A 17,268-nucleotide genomic window follows, 5' to 3' on the forward strand; every position below is an offset into this window, starting at 1 on the left:
ATGGTGCCATTGATGAGAGAAGATATCGCCTTTATTGTTTTGTAAGAGATACAGTAAGATCACATGAAATTGTCAAAATTACAGAAACAGCGCCAAGTTGCCAAGACAGCTGATATTTTCAGATTGTGTAAATTTGGAAAAGAGAGGATGACATCAATTATCTTACAACTGTCAGGGAAATATGACAACATCTGACACCATGAAAATGACATAAAGTGATGACATCATTAATTTGACTATGTAGAAAAAGGTAGCTTATCATTAAAGATTACTTGCCAAGAAAATGTATTTTTAATTTCACCATTGAAATTATCCTCCAATAGAATGTTGTTTGGCATACATTGTTTGATCTTGGCAGCAAGATTATGAATTTTTCAAGCCAGAACTTGGGTATTTGTCATTTATGGGATTACACTCAATAATTTAACTTCTTTATTGGTATTTAATACACTGGCCTGTGTTCATTTTCAGCCGGGCAACACAAAACAAGAAGTTTAAATACATTTTAAAAGTATTAAAAGGTATGGCAATCGATCCCAGGACCTAGGAGTGTGGCACATGTAAAACCGTGTGTATCTTTGCGTCAGGCGGAATAAACTATTTACCCAGGAAATCTTAATCCCGACTGCTATGTGTGTACGCAACACACAGCATAGAGCCAGTCGACGTTAGGGACACACAAAAAAACACGAGGAGCAAACAGGTAGACTCGGAGGTTTTGAACTCAATCAATGTACCTGGTACTTCACCAATGTCTGTAACTCCGCGCTTTGAACATAGCTCGTAACAAGGAACAGTGGAAAGCACGTAGGACGTGTAGACCTATAACAGCCACTCATGTACTTTGTGGACAGTGAAGATTTTGCAGATCAACAACTTTGACGGAAAATTCGATTCAGCACCAAACTTTCCTACCATAATTTTTACCTCCTTTGATTCAGCACAAAATTTTCGTATGGACTATCGATATGGGATTACAGTCGTTACGTGGTGGCAAATCCTATTGATTGATGACTATACCGCGTAAACAGTCACTAAATAAACTTTGCATGCATTTACAAGCACTGAATATTTTTACCGTTTTTAATCTAAAGCCGTCCGTATAGGCGCATGACGGTGGCGAAAACAACACAAGGAATCTGGCGTATATTATTACTAAATTTTGCCGACTATTCGTTAGTAGTTGTCAAATTTCTTGAGTCTGTCCGAAAACTTTTTCAGGGAATGACGTAAGTTTCAAGACACGTGAGTGCGAACGCAATATCGATAAGCTTATCGGGATAGAAAAGTCAGTTACAGACAATCGAGGAATTGAACAGAAGAGTCTATAAATCAGCGAATTAAATGAATCCTAGGTTACTATGAAAGTAAAAAAGGTAATGTTGCTCCCTGGTCCAGAAAGAAAAGTTGATAAAGATTTCAAACACACGTCAGATAATATTAGAGCAATTTAGTCAAAAGACAAGCTCAGAAAAATGTATAGAGAAGAACGACATCACGGCGATCTTCAGACCTTTCATCATGTTTCAGTCTGAACGGTCAACATTTGATGCTATAATCTATGACAAGTGTCTCTTTTTGGACGACTCCAACAGAGATGAATGGATCGCGATTTAGTTTCATTGCCCCGACCCGACTGCCGGGAAATAATGCAGCTCATGGGCACCTGTATAATCGCATGAACGTATCCAATGGCCGGCCACTGTATTGGCCTTTGATCGTGCATCGCCAGCAAACAACGGTTTTGGACGTCACGAGAGCAATTTTTCGCCGTCTGTGAGCGGTTGAGTGATTTGGGTAGGCCATGGAGCTACTTTGGTAGCTCCATGTGTAGGCATAAATCGGAATCGAGTTGATTTCGGCTGAAAGTAGTTAGAAAAGTAGTTCTTCGTGCTCGATCCAAAATGAGTCTGCATGTCCCGGGTTTTGTCCATGTAACCGTTGGTCAAGTATTTTGCTCAGTATATAGTAAGAATCGTTTATTCATTGTTGACATCGTATTTATCTGATGTACACAACAAATGTTTGATCGTTTGCACCTTTGCGCGTCCCCTCGTGATTGGCGGCTGTTTGAACGCTTTCATCTATTTTTCTTTGGATGCTTCAAACACAGCATTGAAGCAGTTTTGGCATCAAAAAGCAACTTAAAATAGAAAAACTGAGAGAATTTCGCCAACAAGGTGATTCCACAAGTATTCACAAAACGTAATATGTTGGAACAGTACTTTAATTTACAGCATGGTGCTTGAAAGATCCAGATTTTTGGGAGCATTCATTGACGCTGCTACCATATGTGCCACTCATGTTGGATTATGAATGCCCAGGGAGATAGGGGGTATTTATAGGCTCCCCCTGCTTTTAACCAAAACTGAGTTTCCCACATTCTTGAATGTCACTTTTTATGACACTTCTTTCCCTGATTATAAACAGTTTGTTATATTTTTCAAGACTACAGTGTATTTTGTAACATTTCATGGTGGGATACAAATGGTATTACTCCAAATATCAAATGGAAGGACTATCCCAGATACCATTCACAGTGCTTATTTAGTGGTAGCAGGTCAGTGCCTGCTGCATTTTCACACCCCTAAATCCGCACACAACACTCTGAAATAAAGTATTTCTTAGAAAGCCATTGATTTCAAATCCTCCTTAATAGTTACCCCTTGCTCTTGAAATTGTTGAGAGGGGAGAGGGGCACGGTCTGCCTTTACCATGGCATCCTAGATGATAAACTGCTCGTAGTGTGATGCAGTAGCTGCTATCATCTGTTCACTATGCCTGTAAAAGCATTAGCTAAAGAGAATTAACATACCTGATTGTAACACACCTCATCCGCAGTCTGTGTTCTAATTCGCCAATTGACAGTCACGTGGGATGCGTTCTTTTTGTGCTGATCCACGTAAACGACGTCATCAGGCATCATTTGTCAGAACTGTTGCCTGCCAGGCATCAGTTCCGAAAAATGATGCCCGCTGACGTCAAAAAAACATTGGCGCATGCGCGAACTGGAATGTAAACAAAGATGCCGTCTGCGGACAAGCGAAACGATAGTCGAGAAATTTCTCGGTTTATCCTACTTTCTGAAGAAGAACTGAATGCTCTGGTTTCAAACAAGGACTCGAAACGAACGAAGACGATAATCAAAGGTGCATTGAACGTTTTGCAGAAGTATTGCGACCCTGTCAGCAAAAACTTTTTCTTGCTGAACCACTCCAACATATTACATCATGCGACAACTTTTGTGCATGGTACGTGTTTATGTATGACTACGGATGAGGTGTGTTACAAAACACATATTGACTGGCCATGAGGGCAACAGCATACGTCTTAACCCCTCGGCCTGTGAGTCACCCCAAAAACAGACTGTTTCCCTCGGCCTACGGCCTCGGGAAACAGTCTGTTTTTGGGGGTGACTCACAGTCCCTCGGGGGTACAGACGTATGCTGTTGCCCTCATGGCCAGTCAATGTGTGCATACTGTACTGTGCAACATGCATAGATCAGTAGGATACATATACATTCAAAGATACAAAGGTAAGCAAGCAGTGATCACAAATAGTGACCATCCTGTTTGTTTGTCTTTTTTACATTTCTTGACAGAATTGGAGAAAAGTAAAACAGAGTTGAAAACAATGAGAAAGCAAGCAGAAGCTGATAAGGCTGAATACAGTGCTGTGGTGGCAGAATTAGAAAAAGTACAGGTGAGCAAATCATACAGATTTTATGAAGAATTTTGCAGATTTCACATAGAAGAAAATAGCACAAAGCTGAAGATAGGTTTATGATATGTACTATCTATATGTAACTAAACATAGGTTTATGATATGTACTACTATATGTACATGTAACTAAACAGATTAATTGTCTGATCAGGTGGGAATTTATGCATCAATATGAACACGGTGCCTCGGATAAATACGCCAACCAGATTGATATCAATAGAGTCTGTAATGTTCTGAACGTTTTGTTGAAACGTTACTATGGTCCATGATGGTCCCTCAAGAACCGTTCGTTGAAAATACAGTAGCTGATATATACTTAACAGTTTCAACTATAGTCTGAAATCCTACATTACCTCCTGTTGTGCATACATCTACATCATACCCAAATTCATCATTGCAAATTGTATCCCTTGAAATAAATTAATCACCTACATTCTGAATGTGTACAAAGAACCATATCAAGTAATGTAAAGGGCAAACTACATGTACTCAATACATGCATTTGATAGAATCAGGTCATGTTGTTTTTGTGTACACATAACTAAATAATTGACTGTATGCAAGATTCATAGTCTGGTCAGGCTACTTACTTCATAACTGATGGTCTTCTGTCATCATCAACAATATTCATATTGATGGCTCATCTAATGGTTGTCAGTGTACGGTATTTGTTATACATGAATCCATGAATTCATTCACTCACACAGATCAAAAGAGCAGTGTACATGTTATGTAATAACTGATTGATTTGCTTTTTTCCACCACCAGAAAAAAGTGGACACTTCAGAGGAAACAAAGAAAGAAAAGTAAAGAGATTCATAAAGCGGTATTTCTCAGAAAAAAAGTACAGGATAAAATGTTCAGAAGAGATTTTTCCAACAGTAGATGTAATTAATCAAATTTTGTCAGGCAATTACATAAATCATCATTCAAAATCTTCATTTGGTGTCACTAGTGTAACATAAATTTTATTGTAGTGTTAAATTAGCATATTGATGGCAAAAAATACTGTGATCTGATTGGTTGAGACCTGAAAATTACAGTTCTGTATTTGGTAGCACAGTTGGAACACATTTGAGCTCTCAGAAAAATCCATTCTTTTGTGTTTCAATCCAAATTTTCAATATACTGTGGTATATTCATTACCATGGTAGGTTTACTGCTGAAGTACAAACCTTCTGGCAGGCATAGTCACATGCAAAAGATTTAAAAGTGAAACCCTGTATCTATTATGTTTGAAGTGCATGTGACAATATTGTCAAGATTGATTATAGATGTACATGTTCTGTTGTCAGCTAGTGTAAATACATGCATTTGTACAAGTATTCAGAGGTTCTCCTTGGCATTTCATTATACCTAGCTTTGCTTCTTTACAGTTCAACTATTATCCTTGATAATTTACATATCAAAATTTCATTTACAAATTTACCAAATTCGTAATTTAACAGAAATCCTCATCTGGGTTCATTGCATGGAAACAGTTAAAACTCTTTATCAATCATGCAACCTGGGAAATTTATGTGCTTGAATCAAAGTTCATCTACAAATTATAATAAGCAGGTGGCACTTTAAAAATTTACAGATCTATAAATTGTGGTAAGCTCATATTTTTGCTTATTTTTGAATGTTAAGCAGTATTAAGTGGACACTCAGAAAATTTTAAGTTGTTACCCACAGTCTCCTGTGTAATAGAAATCTGTGTCAGGTGTCACTTCCATTGAACTGCAGAGTGTACCTTCACTTGCATGCTCCTATCCCCACATTTTTTGTTTCATAATATCATAGTCTGTATGATGTAGAACATGGATCTTAGTTGATTATCAAAGAGAATGTACTACCTGGGTTTTTGATCAACTACATAAAATGTTCACCATTTACATGTACCATGGTGTGTTGGTCTGTTTTCAGATGAGTTTCAACATATGATATTATACTTAGTTTAAATATCTAGCATATTTATATTAAATGGTGTCAAGAATTGCAGTATGATGCTGTTGTATATTTTTGTATTTGCAGTTATTTTTTTATTACCACCTTATAACTTAATTCCCTTTGCATATGAACACTTTATGAAATGTTTTTTTTTTTACTTTGAAACACAATGTCAATCACATCAACCAAAATACTTATATGTAAAAACAGTTTAAAAAATTGTACATTTTTTAGATGGATGAAACGCAAGGACTTTGCTCCTTGAAAAGAATTCTCATAGTTCAAAAGACTCTGGAATGAAATGTTAGTGACAAAAGGATCATAGCATGCCTCTTCTTGCAGGATAAACTTTGCATTATGTTTACTTTTTACTTGATACAAACAATTCCAATTGTAACGGCATTTACCATGATATAGACAACATTCAATTTTAGCTGATCTGCAAAGAATTGAGACCGGGTCACAAATTCAAGAATTTCAATGAAAAATAGCAAATGGAATTTCAAAGTATGTATGGAAGAGTAAAAATTATGAAATATTTACATCGTCTGTCAATATGTCAAACAGTTGAAGGACTGGGAAAACCTTGCCAACACCCCTAAGGCAATGTCAAGTTCTGTATTGTACACTTTGATGTCAGAGCTAGGTTGTCATATACTGTACTGTTCATATGTGCAAATTGTAAATTTTACATTGATTGATATAATGGAAGAGTTCAAATAGATTTTTAAAGATGACGATATAAAGTTTTGTACACAAAGATAGTGTTTCTTGCATGTTTTATTTACATTCTTTGCATTCTTGCATGTTCTTGCAGTTTATACCCAACGACGAGTTTGAAACTCCTGCAAATATATAACAATCATGTAGTTTTTTGATGTAGTTTTTCACATGTCAAGCTTTATAAAGTAACTTTGTCGTATCACAGGTCACTATATACCGGTATTAAACAGCAACTTTGTAGCATTTTGTATTTGTGCATGTGTGTATCTGTATCTGTGTGTTTGTCTATATACGTATGTATCAATCTGGAAACTCTAAACTGTAAACGCCCAGTATCTTTCCCTGTACATTTTACCCACCTCATCAATTCTTATACACGTCTATGATTTCAGAGTCAATGGTATCAGCTTTCCAGAAATACTGTTCACACCAGGGTTCATTTTTTAAGAATATTATTTTATGTGTAAAGTGTTCTGAAGATAATATACAGGTGATAAGTGAACAGCTTGCCTGATTATACAAATGATAAGGTGATTTGCAATGCCAGTATCTTAAGTTAACAGATTGATTAATCACACATCTGCAAATAGGTGTACACCTGCAGGTATGTGATTAATGCTAATGGGAGGGGGGGGGGGGGGGGGGGGTTGTGGAGTCATGCCAAAAACGACAAGCAGGAAGGGGGATTATGCAAAAAGATAAACAAAAAGGGGGGGCCTCATGCAGGAATATTCACTTGTGATAGTTGTTTAAAATATCACCAAATCACACTATTTTAACATGAAATTTTTCAAAAATTTCTGTATCAGGAGGAGAAGACCCCTTATTCTTTACAGCTGTCGGGTCATTAAACACTCATGCTGGTATATACAATGACTTGACACTGCATTTGGCTCTAAACTGTCCATGTATTTTACTGGAGTATGCTTGCCCTTGTTGTATTTCACCAGTGGAGGATGCGTAGAGAATTTAAATTGATGTCAGTGTTTCAACTTTGTTAACAAAAAACATCAAATGAATAAATGTCTGTTTGATGCAATAAAGCTTTTACACAAATCCTGCCAGGCAGTATTTTCTTCCAAACATGTCAACAAGTCAGTAAAAGAGCAGTAAAATAGAGTATTCTCTCCTACTTGCAATGTTATGTGATAACAGTTTTAGTCAGGAAAAGCAAAGTTTAAGTATGTTTGTGTACAGAGGCCTTCAAATCTAAGTCACTTTGTTCAAGGCAACAAATCGGACATGTGATGCCTCACTGTTTTTCAGCTTGATCTGATGATGACATGAACATGGCAGGATAATTAAGGGTTAAAGTTGTAACTGGTCTAGTTGAGGTCAGATGTGATTTGATGTTCTAGATATTACCAAATAAAGTGTTTCAACATATTTTCAAAAGTGCAGTATCGGGAGGGAGATCCCCTTCCTGGCCTCCTCAGTCTGACCAGTTCTTCAAAGCTCGCTTATCAAACATGAGTTAGAGATATTTTCACGTTTATTAACACATGATTTACTTTAAGTATGATAGAGGACTATCCAAGGATAGCACAGTAGCAGCTGATTGGAGTTGATGGCTTTGCCTAGCTAGTACACATCCAAGAAAACATTCTTATAATAAGCTTATCATCAGTTTTCTTATTAATATCGCAAAAGACTTGCAAAAGAGAAGACATCAAATTCTTATCAAGAAAAAGTAGTGTCACTAAGCTAGATTACAAAATTAAAATGGCAAGATTATTCCTTGTCTGTGCCATAAACCTGCGAAAAAACTTCTGACTCAGCAGTTTTCTTTGTTCTCCTGATATATGTATATCGTGATATACCTTAACTTTTTGAGTGCCGTATAATTTTTCTCACCAAATTTCTAGTGCAAAATTTCACCAATGTTTACGAATATTTCAGCACAAGTTTTGATAATTTAAAGCCAAACTGACATTACTCTTCATTGACTTCAATTTTTGAACAAAATTTTTGAAAACATGAAAGAAATTGCCTGGATCTGAAAAAAAAAAATTGTCACGATTATGATTTATATAGTCGACAAAAATTGACCTTGGCACTCAAATAGTTAATTGTGTGATCAGTAACACGCATTTAGTCCTCATACAATCTCAAATCGCTCATACAAGAATGTTTTAAAAGTCTGCACTACAGCTCCCTACATGTTTGAGGTTTGCAATTGTTTTTCTAATAGCAGTATGCAGTGCATAAAGTCAAAGGATGTAACATGTCTCAAAAGGTGCAATGGGAACATTACACTTTCATATGCAAAAATCAGAAACATTACATCATTCTCTTTCTGACGATTGTTTTATATATCTATATCTATCTATCTATCTATCTATCTACATGAATCTATCTATCTATCTATCTATCTATCTATCTATCTATCTATCTATCTATACATACATACATATATATATACAATATATATTATATATATATATATATATATATATATATATATATATATATATATATATATATATATATATATATATTATATATATATATATATATAAATATTTAATTCTAAAAAAAAGCACACAACAAACGTCTAAGTGCACTGAACACAAGTGTTTAAAAGATCTAAAAAACAGCTAAAAAGTCAAAAAACTACAATTACGAGTAAAACTTAGTTAAAAGGTGGGTCTTCAAACAGCGTTTAAAAGAAGTTACATTTCTTGCACAACGAATTTCTGAAGGAGCACATACCGAAAATGCTCTCTGACCGTAGGACTTATAAAATAGCCGCGAGGAGGTGTACACGCACAGCTACTATCCTGGTAGCGTACATTTTTGATTCTTGATTTTTGCGTAGGTCAGCGGAGCGAAAATTATGGTCTGGCTCGCGAGAACGGCTCACGTAAACTCATTCCTACCTGCGCTTCACTTTGCTACACTGCCGACTCTGCTGTACATACAACCAGCAAGGCCATCAACTGTGAAGAATAAGTGTATCCCAATGGAAATACTTTAATCAAACCAACAACTGTGAACAGTACTCCCTGGGTTACGTAAAACTCATTTGTCCGATTTAGCTTTCGCTTTGGGGCTGGGGCTTTACGGTTCCAAGTCTAGAATTCTATCTATTGTACATCGTCTACAAATGTTTATACTTTTCTAAACTTTAATATATAACTGCAAATTATTATCGATGGTCATCACATGGAATAAGATTAAACAAGATCACACCATAGAATACCGCGTTCTCGATTGTTCTATTCAAGTTGTACTGACGCTGTCTCCTCGTACAATCTTGAGCCAAACTTCACACGACATGGCCACGTGAAGGACGTATCGAAATTAAATGTTTACATTAGAGGGCGTTACACTCCCACCAGGAACTCTTACGCAAAGACTGTTCAGCACACAATAGACGGAGCTCTGGCAAACCAAGTACAGGTAACCTCTACTCCGAGGAGACGGTAACTATGCGACATCAAGTTTTGTTTTCCTTTTGATAATAGGTAAAATAAGACCAAAATTTGATTTTGACACAAGTCTGAGAGATGTTAACGACGTCACAGATCACCCAAGCTCGTAGAGATTGAGGGATTTGTATAGAGTTTATTTTTAATTGAGACTTACAATGTAAAGGTTTACCTGGCCAGCTGCAGGGTGGATTCTTTCAGTTAGAGGGCTGCTCAAATACAAGGCAATGACAAGCATACATGCTAGAGATATTTAACGACATTACATCTGACAAGAGCGCACGGCACTTTACAAAGGGTGGGGACTTTGTAGAATAATATATCAAGAAGTACAGCGAAATCGAGTAATAAGAACTTCAAGTTGAGAACAATGGGAAATTCCAACAAATGTAGCATACTTGCACCGCTATTCGAAACGAAGACAGTGACCAGCAGAACCACGCATATTTTCACCAGCGGATTGCCCAAAGCTAATAAACTTTCAGTTGAGGAAGTTCTCGTAACCTTTTCGCGAGAAAGAAGTGACCCCAGGCTACATTGTTCAAAGAATTCGCGTCAGCAATCGCAAGGCTATTGGTTGTCACAAGCTTTGCCTCTCAGCAAGGTAGACAGTTTTTCATGCTGACGAAGATGCAGCAAACGATGAGTTATGTCGCTAAAAAGGTTTTCTTTTGCGTTTCGTTGGTGGTTGGTAAAGTTTTGATTTTGGATAATACACAGAAAAAAATCGTTTCTTGTCAATATGCATGTCTGCTGACGAATTCTGAAAATAATCTGTTAGCTTTCCCGCTAAAACACATTTTGTCGGCAGTGAAACAATACCGTTTGGTCATTACGTTTTCTGTATTGATTTTATGTATAAGTGTTTAGAGGTCAAATATAATCGTACAATATTTGTTTACCTTTATTTCCTGTCTTTAAAACCTTCCACCATTAATTAATGCTGTTCAGTAACTTTGCAAAGTTTCATCGGCTTGTAAATTGACAAGGCAGAGCAATATATCTCGGTGAAATTATATACAACTGAAGTGACCTTCGCGCATTGAGTAATACTTACATCTATTGAAGCCTATTTTGAAGCCTTTGCAAAATTTATGTGCTCAATTTCATTTTATGACAGTTTTTTCAAAGCTTTCTTCTGAGATATATCAAAGGATTTGATAGTTCGTTTAGTACGCAAACGATTCTAAATTTTCACATTCTTGGAGATAGGATAAGCGTTTGTCGTCTAAGGTATGTTTGTTAGGGTTTATGTTAAATAATAGTTTTAAAACAATAGGGGCCCGCCCGATAGACTTGGGCCCTGATGACACAGCGCACGGTTGCCTCCTTAAGGCCAGCACATGTATGCATAGCCGGACTTCATATTCTTCTATCTTCAATATTATATATTACAGCCCAAACATGGGACTATGTGCCCGAGGGTAGGTGACCATTTTTCCCGACGTAAGAAGGGCAAATGGTCTCCTGCCTTCTGCCCTCTATACATAAAATCACACTTGGTAAATTTTCATTAACTCAGCCACTGTACATGGTATATGGTCATCGGCAGTTCTGTACGTAATACCTGTAACTCCTTTTTATGAAATCAATTCTATCTTGTATCCATTTTGCTATTTGACATTTACTCCCTTTTATTAAATCAGTTGAAAGACTACTCTGATAGAAGGTAAAGATTGTGTCTGATATCCATCTCACTTTTTGACATCGATCGGTTGCTGAAGGTCATCGATAAATGCTGCAATGTTTGTAACTGCTGTTAACTTGTTCTGTGTTACAGATTTGTATTACAATAAAACATGGAAAACGAAGACAATAGCAATAAAAAGCAGAGTCCTGACTCGGGAACTAGTATGAGTTCTACCAGAATAGGTAGAAGAAAGAGGAGTACTCCGAGTTGTATCATTGGACAAGATCAAAAAGAGCGGAAAGACGGTGTACCAGTTCTGCAAACTCTAGGGAAACCAAATGACAATCGCGAACAGGCAAGTGCATTGGTAAATACTAGCTTTATTGAAAACTACGCGGTGACTCTAACTTTTCATGATTGCGCAGTATCATCAGCAATAACGTTGCCTTGTTCTTCGACTTGCTATGATTTATATCTCGGCTTTCATTCGATTCGAGGACTGTTTTTCGCTTCTGGATGCAAATTTAATGAAATAAAGAAATTGAGTACACTCCTACAAACTCTATTCTCTGAATACCATGTAGGGAAAGTCCCCAAAAGGATTACGTACTTGTGTTGTGCTAACTTAGTCGACGATGAATATCTCGACATAAAAACAGAGGTCATAGGATTGGTTCTGACTTTCATTCTATTCATCTCGCTAGGAAGGAAAATCGAGCGACCGAAGAGTTTAATACTTCAAGAATCATCACCTGAAGGACAATAGCCAAATATGTTGGGTGTAGTCTGTTTGTCGGATAAAAGATCAAGTTTGTACCTGTTCCGAAAAATCAGGTCGATATGCCTTATATGTGTCTTGTAGCAATGCAGTATTATTGTAAAGTTTCACTCGCAATACCCCGGTCCCACATTCACCAATCTTCAAGACGGCACCAAGTTCGACCTCACCGCTTGAGATGAGAGAAAAGTGGTTTCTGAAGACGTTCTGTATAAGTGCTTCGAACGCTTCAAGACTAGACTTAATATTGGTGTGAATACGATGACTTATGTGTATTCATTACCTTGAAGGGATATAGTCGTCGAAACTGCGCTCAAGGTCGTATGGGCCCCATACGACCAATTTAAACGCTGTGTCCAAGGTATGATGGTTATTGATGAAAGTTAAAACATGTCTGTCATAATCTAGATCGTATCATTTAAATGTTGCAGCTATGATGATGAGGTGCATCTAGATATCGTGCAAGAAATTCACTGTTTGTAAACAAGAAACTCGCACAGGCTCAGTTCCGACCATAGGGGATAGCCTATGTGTCCGTCCCCAGGGGTGGGTAGGTGTTTTGTTGTATTGCTAATAAAGGTTTATTCTACCAAACTTTGGTGTTTTGGTCTTGCACTGCCCTTGACAATCTTGCGTAAACGTTTTATCAGCATGCTGCATCTATTATCTGACCAGTTTGATTGCCTAATTCGCCAAAGAAAGCAAGGTGGTAATTTAGTCTATTATCTGATGAGTTTGAGTGCCTAATTTGCCAAAGTAAGCAAGGGTAAATTACTAATTTGTGGACGCTGTCACCAGATTATCACCGGATTAACATTGACAAAGTCAACAACGAGTACACCAGCAAGGTGTAACTGAAGATATACCTTGCTGGTGCACTCGTTGTTGACTTTGTCAAAGTTAATCCGGTGATAATCTGGTGACAGCGTCCACAGATTAGTAATTTACCCTTGCTTACTTTGGCAAATTAGGCACTCAAACTCATCAGATAATAGACTAAAAAAACACCGGCCCACCCCGTGTAATTTATGTCCAGTCCCTTACGAGAATTTGAACTCGTAATTAAGAATTTTGGTTCTCGTGATTACGAGTTTTTATTTATTCAATTAAGAGTTTTTAATTTTCGTAATTACGAGAACGAAAATCTCGTAATTCCGAAAATCAAAAATTCGTAGTTCGAGGATTTAATCTCGTAAGCTTAATAGCGAGATTTATTTTTGTCTGAAAAAATGGCCCGCATATGTTTCTGCACCTGGGTAGGTACGCAAATTGCATATTGATTAGTCCGCTTTGCAAAAAAGACCGTAAATTTGCCAATATCCAGATATATCTCTGATATATTGCTGATATATTATAGCTATACGCTGAAAGGCTCTTCGATTACAGATTACACTACATTTTTACAATTGGTAGACTTGCTTTGTTAAACACTGCAGGATTATCGATTAATATACTGTCAGGAAATGGCCGAATTAGCACTAATTTGGTGTATCCAGACGCAGAATCTGAAGTGATTGCATGCTTGCATGCAAGCTGTTGTAAAACGAGTCATTGACAATGACATAGTCCCCACTTGTAATAGGAGTATTAGTCTTGATTGGGCAGGGAAATGTGGTCATTAAGAAGTATCACTGAAGTGTACATGTTGAGATCTATGGGCACATAGGTCTATGTTGTTGTTCCCAATTTGAAACATCAGGCATGTCTAAGTTCTGGTTCTAAATCGGGAAAAAAGATCAGACCTCTATAGCTGTATTGGCCAGCCAAGAAATACATATGTGCATAATAAATGAGGTACAAGATGTTACATCTTAGGGTCTAATATCTTATCAAAATTGAAGGGTATAGAACTTGTGGTTACTGAGTTATGCATATATATGTATAATCAAGGTCAAAGGTCATCAACTCTGGACAAAATGCTTGATATGCGCTTAGCATATTTACGTATATTGACGAATATGGAACACAATACTAATACACATACATATGCAGCATATATTTTTGTATATGGAACATTCCAATACGTTGATATGAGTATCGTATTTCTATGAAGATCATGAGTATACGTAATGCAGATCTTTGCACACTAAGTGTACACTGTAGTTTTGCATTTTATTAGCATACGTACTGTATACTTAATGTATTTGACCCATGTACAGAATCAGTATATGTGTATATTGTTGTATATCAAGCATTTTGTCCAGTGCAAGGTCACGTGACATTTTGAAAAAAAAACATTGTATTGCTAATTAATCCCTATATGCCAAAAATCAGACCTCTAGCTCTATTCGCTTGCCCAGAATTAGATATGTGCATAATTAATGAGGTAAAGCATGTGTTGTCATAAGATCTCCCATCCTACTAAATATAAAGAACATAGCACTTGTGGTTACGTATTTATTGGCATAAACGTATATTTAAGGTAAAAGGTCATCCAGGTCACATGACATTTTGTCAAAAAATTTCTACCCTATAGTTATCCCTTTATACCAAAAATCGGACATCCAGCTCTATTGGCTTGCTCAGAATTAGATATGCGCATAATTAATGAAGAACAATATGTGACGTCATAAGGTGTCCCATCATACCAAATATGAAGGGTGTAGCACTTGTGGTTACTGAGTTGTAGACAAATATATATATTTGAGGTCAAAGGTCATTAAGGTCACGTGACATTTTGTCAAAATAATTGTATTGCTAAGTTATTCCTATATACCAAAAATCAGACCTCTAGCTCTATTGGCTCGCTCAAAATTAGATATGTGCATAATTAATGAGGTACAATATGTGGTGTCATAAGGTGTCCCATCATACCAAATATGAAGGGTGTAGGCCAAAGTAATTAAATTCTTTGTTTTGCGTCCCAACCCGTTTAGGTTTTTAAGGTTTCATAAAAAACACACACAGTGAATTTGAGGTACAATATGTGGTGTCATAAGGTGTCCCATCATACCACATATGAAGGGTGTAGCACTTGTGGTTACTGAGTTGTGGACAAATATGTATATTTGAGGTCAAAGGTCATTGAGGTCACGTGACGTTTTGTCAAACAAATTATATTGTTAACTTATCCCTATATACCACAAATCAGACCTCTAGCTCTATTGGCTCGCTTAAAATTAGATATGCGCATAATTAATGAGGTACAATATGTGGCGTCATAAGGTGTCCCATCATACCAAATATGAAAGGTTTAGCACTTGTGGTTACTGAGTTATGGACAATAATGTATATTTGAGGTCAAAGGTCACATGATATTTTGTCAAAATGTCTGAGATATATGCGTGAACCGATGGACTCACTGATGGACTCACGGACGGATATGACCCAATCTATAAGCCCCCTGGACTTTATCCGTGGGGACAAAAGATTTCTAAATTATCGTTCGTTGACCGTTCGACGGAATACTCATTTCGCAAACTTGTGACGCAGTTGAAATTCAATACTGACCGCCAAATAATCTTAATGAGACGAGATCATTCTAGACATCCTCCAAATTATCCAACCATTCGTGTTAGAGTTCAGCTCGCTTAGAGTATCATAACATTCTTCGGCCTTCTTTTAGATCGACCCTAATCTCTCCGATTTAGGAAATAACTACACAAGCTACCTTGACAAAACTTCGTGCACCATCCAAGACCAAACGCACTACAAATCTGTCTTGACGTCATCATCTCCTTACATGGTAATCGGCATACCGTATTTTTTAGCAAAGGAGACACAGAATACGTCGGAGCATTCAGTTTCAAAACGTATTACATTGTGTGATGTTGTCAAAAAAGGTAATGTTACTGCAGTGGTATAAATTACAAAACACAAAAGTTCAAATCAGTTTATTTTGGTACTGGCTTTACCCAACATTTCATATTGTTTTTTATGCCAGATTTGACCACGTGCTTACCGGCGACCCCTTTACATGCAAATTTTGTGTCAAATGGTGTGTTCTCCAGGAAAAACAAACGTACGATTTCTAAATGAAGGAGGCGAAATTTGCCCTCAAGACTCAAAACCACCCCTTTATGGGGTGTACCTAGCTATTTTGAACGAGCTTCTCGAATCTGCAGCTCTCTTTCGAAATGATGGTCTGGTTTTCTCAGCTCAAGGATAAGTGTTCTCCATCGCTGTGGGCATTACTATTCTCAACTGGGGGTGCAATTTCCAGTCGTAATGTTTTGGGCCGACTCGCAGCGATTTCGAAGCTGTTATCCAATTGGGTGGCTGAATCTTACCAATATAATGAAAACAATACAAATAGACTCCCTAAGTGGCTGTGAATAGTGACAATCGACCAATCAGATATAACCTTGCAAACACGCTGCGAGTCAGCCGAATGTTTTTCATTGTGTCCGGGATATAAAACCTTTCCTTTTCACACTTTCACTTTGATTAACACTAGTCCACATCTTGTCAGCGATTAAACATGTTTCAAGTTTAAATGTTAAATTCTGGTCTCGAGCCCTCCTGTTCTACCAAACTGAAATTACCCCTCCCACTTTGGCTCGTCCAGTGGGTGTAGCAAGGGTCGTGCCATCGCCTAGGAAACGGAGGGTGCATTAATTGTTGCATTTCGATGCTCATTTTGATTATATTCAGAAGATTTTGTGGCAAAAACTCAGATAGAGAAGCATTTATATTCACATCTCACTTATTCAAGACTGGCTGAGAGCAGCACTTCCATTCAGTTAACATCATTACGCCATTTATTATGCCAAGAAAGGTGAAGCCAAGACATTTTGCCCTCCCTGGTCTCAGCCAGAAATGGTTATACCTTACAGAGTTTTTCCCCCACGGAATGAAAACAAATGTACTTGGGCTGAGGCCCAAGTACAATAATAATAATAATGCAACTCCATAGGTTACAGACGTATGTGGGAACCATTTTATTATCGGGTATCGTTATGTGGTAGAAAAAAATTCAAGTTGCTGAATATTCACGTATTTGCAGATAAATAACTGTATTATTTATGAATTTGAAAGTGCTAGCAAAGTGCTATCATCCTCACTGTCTTATATACCGATTGCTCATACCTTCACTTCATCTATTTTTTTA

The 17,268-nt window shown here is 37.1% G+C and overlaps 2 long non-coding RNA genes across 3 annotated transcripts; both read left to right on the forward strand.

Moving 5' to 3' along the window:
* The first annotated feature begins 3,571 nt into the window (after positions 1-3,571).
* LOC139151949 (uncharacterized) lies at positions 3,572-6,626 on the forward strand. Its single transcript, XR_011556515.1, has 2 exons — positions 3,572-3,703; positions 4,493-6,626. It is a non-coding gene; the product is annotated as an uncharacterized lncRNA (long non-coding RNA).
* Positions 6,627-9,725: 3,099 nt separating this feature from the next.
* LOC139152394 (uncharacterized) lies at positions 9,726-12,933 on the forward strand. 2 transcript variants are annotated; one of them, XR_011556623.1, is made up of 3 exons: positions 9,726-9,804; positions 11,591-11,799; positions 12,149-12,933. It is a non-coding gene; the product is annotated as an uncharacterized lncRNA (long non-coding RNA). The 2 variants fall into 2 exon arrangements; XR_011556624.1 differs by having other exon boundaries at positions 9,749-9,846.
* Positions 12,934-17,268: the final 4,335 nt, after the last annotated feature.

Source organism: Ptychodera flava, chromosome 15 (assembly GCF_041260155.1).
Source record: "Ptychodera flava strain L36383 chromosome 15, AS_Pfla_20210202, whole genome shotgun sequence".
Lineage (NCBI taxonomy): Eukaryota > Metazoa > Hemichordata > Enteropneusta > Ptychoderidae > Ptychodera > Ptychodera flava.